The following is a 6,000-nucleotide window of genomic DNA, read 5'->3' as shown; positions in this document are numbered from 1 at the left end:
CAGTGTGAGCATGGAGACCACTCATTGCTCATCTTCAAGATCTGAATGCAAGTATTATTATTATTTGTGTGCTTTTTCATTGGCTTCTTGAAGGCATTTTATTTTATTTTTTTATAAATATTTATTAAAGTTTTTAAATATAAATGCACAAATAATAAACAATCTTACTTCTATCACAAACATAATTTCATCACTTCTTTGGACTCCCTCGCGTCTCCCGCTCCCATTTACATCGTTAAAAGTTTTTTCCAAACAAATTATCAACTTGTTTACAATCTCATGTCCACACATTCAAATATGATCTAGCACTTCTTCCAAAAAATTTTATATTTTCTTTAGCCTCACTTATCATCAAATTTCAAATCTAATTTAGTGGTGGCCAATTTTTTATAATCTAGCATCCTTCTTAACATTCAACCAAATTACAATGTTTTTGTAGATACTTCTTGAATTTCTCCCAGTCTTCCTCCATCTTCTCTTCTCCCAGGTCACGGATTCTGCCAGTCATCTCGGCCAGTTGCATATAGTCCATCAGTTGCATCTGCCACTCTTCCAGTGTGGGTAGATCTTGAGTTTTCCAGTTTTTTGCGATGAGTATCCTTGCTGCCGTTGTTGCATACATAAAAAATGTTCGGTCCTTCTTTAACACCTTCTGGCCGACAATACCCAGAAGGAAGGCCTCTGGTTTCTTAGTGAAGGTATACTTAAATACCTTTTTCAGCTCATTATATATCATTTCCCAGAAGACCTTCACCTTAGGGCATGTCCACCAGAGGTGAAAGAATGTTCCTTCATTTTCTTTACATTTCCAACATTTATTATCAGACGAATGGTATATTTTGGCAAGTTTAACTGGGGTCATGTACCATCTATATATCATTTTCATTACATTTTCCTTCAGAGCATTACATGCGGTGAAGTTCAGCCCAGTGGTCCACAACCTTTCCCAGTCCTCAAACATAATGTTATGCCCAATGTCCTGTGCCCATTTTATCATAGCCGATTTAACCATTTCGTCTTGTGTATTCCATTTTAACAGCAAGTTATACATTCTAGATAATACCTTAGTCTTTGGTTCTAACAATTCAGTTTCTAACTTCGCTTGAAGGCATTTTAAACTAAATTCAAATCCAAGTGGGGAAAAGACACTCCCATCAGAAAATACAGTATCTTGGGGCGGGGGTGGGACTGTAAGCATAAAAATGTTTCCCATTTACCAAAAAAACTAAAGTTGAACCTACATCATCATATTTATTAGAAATACTTTGGCCATATTATGTTTTACAAACAAGCAATGTACCTGGAAAAATAAGACCATAAATAAAATCAGTACCATTTTTAAAGCACGTAAGTAGCTTTTTGCAATTACAGGGAAATGTGCCGCCTCCATTCATCATGGCACAGCAAAGCAGCTGAAGTTGAATTTTGCCTGCCAGACACCGAAACCAAATCTTGAGATCACAAACGCACTCATTAAAAAATGATTGCAGGCTTGCACAATTTATCAAAAAAGCTGAATTGTGGCCCAGTAGCTAGAGAATGGGAACAGCTATTTGAGAACTACGGGGAATTCTGACTCTTAAAGGCAGATCTACCCTACAAACAGACATACCAGTTAAAATATAACACCTTTCCTCAAAGAAACATGTGAATTGTAGCTTGGTAAGGGTGCTGAGAATCCTCTGTTGGACCCTTCCTAGTATAAAGAAAGGGGATGTGTTGTAGGTGAATTTCTTGCTGAGACTTGTAGTTAAAAACATAACAAAGATTTGGGAGGAACAGGAAAGCCATGGCAGTGCACAAGTAAAAAGACATCCCAAATTAGCTTTTAGCATTGATGCAGAGGATTCTTGCTGTCCAATGGCACTTTTGTTTCTTAGAGAAATAACTTAAAGGTAAAGGGACCCCCTGACCATTAGGTTCAGTTGCGGATGACTCTGGGGTTGTGGCACTCATCTCGCTCTACAGGCCAAGGGAGCCGGCGTACAGCTTCTGGGTCATGTGGCCAGCATGACTAAGCCGCTTCTGGTGAACCAGAGCAGCACACGGAAACACCGTTTACCTTCCCGCTGGAGTGGTACCTATTTATCTACTTTTGCACTATGATGTGCTGTCGAACTGCTAGGTTGGCAGGAGCAGGGACCGAGCAACAGGAGCTCACCCCGTCGCGGGGATTCAAACCTCCGACCTTCCGATCGGCAAGCCCTAGGCTCTGTGGTTTAACCCACAGTGCCACCCTTAGAGAAATAACTTAGAAAACAAAAAAACCACAAACCATCCATATTACATTTTGTGCTTCTTTTGGACCTAGCTTCCTCAATATGAACAATTCGTAACAATTATGAACGGGTGAAATCCTGTGAGGAAAGCTGCTATTGTATGAGAGCAATCAGCAATGTTACAGATGGAGATGGCAGCTTTCGTGACAGCAGGTTTCATACCGCATGAACTAAAAAAGCCAGAGAAATGGAGAAAGGAAAGGGGATGGTAACATGCACATGATCCAGCAAAAATGAAGCACTTGCTTACCAATCACATTAACCGCAGCTGGTTTTTTAAAAATATGTATAAGGGCATTTATTTGTGCTTTTGTGGAAGAATAAAAAATAGAGACTGTGAAACAGAGTGTGTGAAAGATAACTGCAAAGAAGCTGTGTTGCACAACAAAACTGTTTGCTGTAGCCTTGCTGGCAGGTTCCAATGGCTTTTGTGTTGAGCAGCTAGAATATGGCTATGACTTCTGGCCATAATGGCTATTGAAGGCAATATGCTGTGAATCACAGGTGGGGAAAGTGCTGTTGCACCCAGATCCTGCCTCTGGTTTCACATGCGTATTTGGTTGGCTCATTGTGAGACATTGGCACATTGGCCTGATCCTACAGGCTCTTCTTATGTTTCACATTAGGCAAGGCCAGGTGAAACCCAGTCACTTGCCTTTGCGGGTTGGGGAGTGAGACCATGCCTTCCTTTCCTCCGCTCGTCTGACCTCTGATGTCACCAGATGTTCATTTGATGAGCCTAGCATTCAAATAGAGGATATGCGCATAAATTTCAGTTCAGATAAACCCACATTGCACAGGTGACCCCTGGATTTTATTCTGGAGATGGATTTTGCAATCTGGGCCTACTACACACACTGGATTTTAGGCACTTACAAATGTTGCCCCACATGTCAACATCCACATGCTTTTTGTCATTTCAGTCAGACTGAACTGTGCCCAAATGTCAGTCTAGCAGTTTTAATAGTTTTGTCACGATCTGAGTTTTCAGGCTTTCAGAAACATCTGCCATTGTTAAGAAACTGATAATTAAGTTGCAAGAATGGGAATCCAGCTGCAGCATGGCTTTTCAAAGAAATTAAGTCTCAAAATATTGGCAGTTCTCTGCAGGGCATCTCCCCCCCCCACTTCTAAATGGGAGTATATATTGAATATATCCTATTGTGCAAAGCTTTAAATTGTTGCCTGCAGTCCTGTCAGGATCCCATTGCATGTCACAGAAGTCCCAATGGCTTCAAATGATCGCAAAGGCTATGTGTGCAAGGGCTCAGCAAGGCCTGTGTTTTTCTGCAGCTTTTATTGGGTAGTACTGACATGGCTGCAATAGAAACAGAGCATACACCAAGTATTGAGAGAGCCAGTGTGGTGTAGTGGTTAAGAGCGGTAGTCTCGTAATCTGGGTAACCGGGTTCGCGTCTCCGCTCCTCCACATGCAGCTGCTGGGTGACCTTGGGCCAGTCACACTTCTTTGAAGTCTCTCAGCCCCACTCACCTCACAGAGTGTTTGTTGTGGGGGAGGAAGGAAAAGGAGAATGTTAGCCGCTTTGAGACTCCTGAAGGGGAGTGAAAGGCGGGATATCAAATCCAAACTCCTCCTCCTCCTCCTCCTATTGAGTAGAATTATACAGTACATTCAATAACAATATGTCACAATTTACACTATTTACATTGAAAGAATTAAACAAATCTACCAGAACCAAGGAACCCAGAAAGAGGATTTTATTTCTTTGGGAAATAAAAGCCATTTGGCATTTGTATTCCCCAACTGTACTATAATTAACTCTTTCCCCTCTCTGTCCTCCTTTATTCATATAGTACAAAATGTAATGTACTATAATTAAAGCACCTAAATGCATATCCTTCAACATTTCTCTGATGAAAATAGGGATGTCCCATTCCATAAGGATAATTTTACTATTTATACCCCACACATCTTACTGGGTTGCCCCAGCCACTCTGGGCAGCTTCCAACACATATGAAAACATAATAAAATAGTAAACATTTAAAAAACCTTCCCTATATAGGATTGCTTTGAGACGGCTCGGGGGTCAGATAACTTCATACCCTCCAACATTTCTCCAATGAAAATAGGGACATCCTGAGGAAAAGCGGGACATTACAGGATCAAATCAGAAACTGGGACGGCTTTTCTAAATCAGGGATGTCCCTGGAAAATAAGGACACTTGGAGGGTCTGTAAGTGTAGCCTGACCCCATGTGTGCTTATTTGGAGGTGGGGGGGATCTAACTGAGTTCAGTGGTGCTTTCCCCCCTCCCTGTTACATACAAGGGCTGAGCAAGATACCCTTTGCTACCTTATAGTTTCATTCCTACACACATTCATTTCATATCATTCATCTAGCCAATTCTGTCCACATTCGACAAAGGGCCATAATCCTTTTGAGCCTTTCCTTCATTTTGCTCAAGGAAATTGTTACGGAGGGCTTGAAAGATGCACCGGTTAGGAAGACAGACAAGAACTGTATTGTGTCTCTCTCCAACAATAGAAATGACACCCAACTTCATCCAGGTACAACTAAGTCCAGTGCCTCCTAGTTTTACACACACACACACACACACACACACACACACACACACACCAGCCAGCCAGCCACCCAGTTTGGGCATTTATTATTTATACTATATTACATTTATTTTACCATCTTTTTTCTGCCAATGAGCTCCAGGTGGTGTACATGGTCCATCCCCCCCAATTTCATCCTTACAACAAGCCTGTAAGGTAGGTTAGGCTAAAAGATGGTGAGCTGCATAACTGAGGATTAGAGGTGCAGTCATACACTGGTACTGTATATTCAACATGTGTACAGCATTACACAGAATCCATACTCCATTTTCTCAAGCCCTTTAGTCCACATGTCGACTTTTAAATTAACCACGTGTAAAGGTAAAGGTAAAGGGAACCCTGACCATTAGGTCCAGTCGTGACCGACTCTGGGGTTGTGGCACTCATCTCGCTTTATTGGCTGAGGGAGCCGGTGTACAGCTTCCAGGTCATATTGCCAGCATGACTAAGCCGCTTCTGGCGAACCAGAGCAGTGCACGGAAACGTCGTTTACCTTCCCACCGGAGCGGTACCTATTCATCTACTTGCACTTTGACATGCTTTCGAAATGCTAGGTTGGCAGGAGCAGGGAACGAGCAACGGGAGCTCACCCCGTTGCGGGGATTCGAACCACCAACCTTCTGATTGGCAAGTCCTAGGCTCTGTGGTTTAACCCACAGCGCCACCCGCGTCCCTTTTAACTACATGTAATCATTCGCAATAGACTTGTTCATGTTGCACTGGACACAGAGGCACAAGATCCCTGTACACAGTAACCTAAAAAGAGCATGCTGGATCAGGCAAATGACCCATCTAGTCCAGCATCCTGCTTTCACAGTGGCCAACCAGATTCCTGTTGGAAACTTTAAAACAAAACCCACATACGAGAACACTCTCCCTTCCTGTGGTTTCCAGAAACTGGTTTTCAGAAGCATTACGGCCTCCAGCTGTGGAAGCAGAGGATAGCCATTTTGCCTGGTAACCATTGATGACCCTTATCCTTTACGAGTTTGCCTCATCGCCTTTTAAAGCTATCCAAGTTGGATGAGTTCTAGCATCAGGAGTGAAACTTTTCACAGCCCCCTTTCTCCATGTCACTTTCACACACACACACCACAGAAGTGTTTGTACAAAAGTGTGTACACTTGTCGATTTGCA

Source organism: Podarcis erhardii (genome assembly GCF_964252035.2).
Source record: "Podarcis erhardii genome assembly, chromosome: 5".
Taxonomy (NCBI): domain Eukaryota; kingdom Metazoa; phylum Chordata; class Lepidosauria; order Squamata; family Lacertidae; genus Podarcis; species Podarcis erhardii.
Note: the sequence above shows the minus strand (reverse complement) of the source record.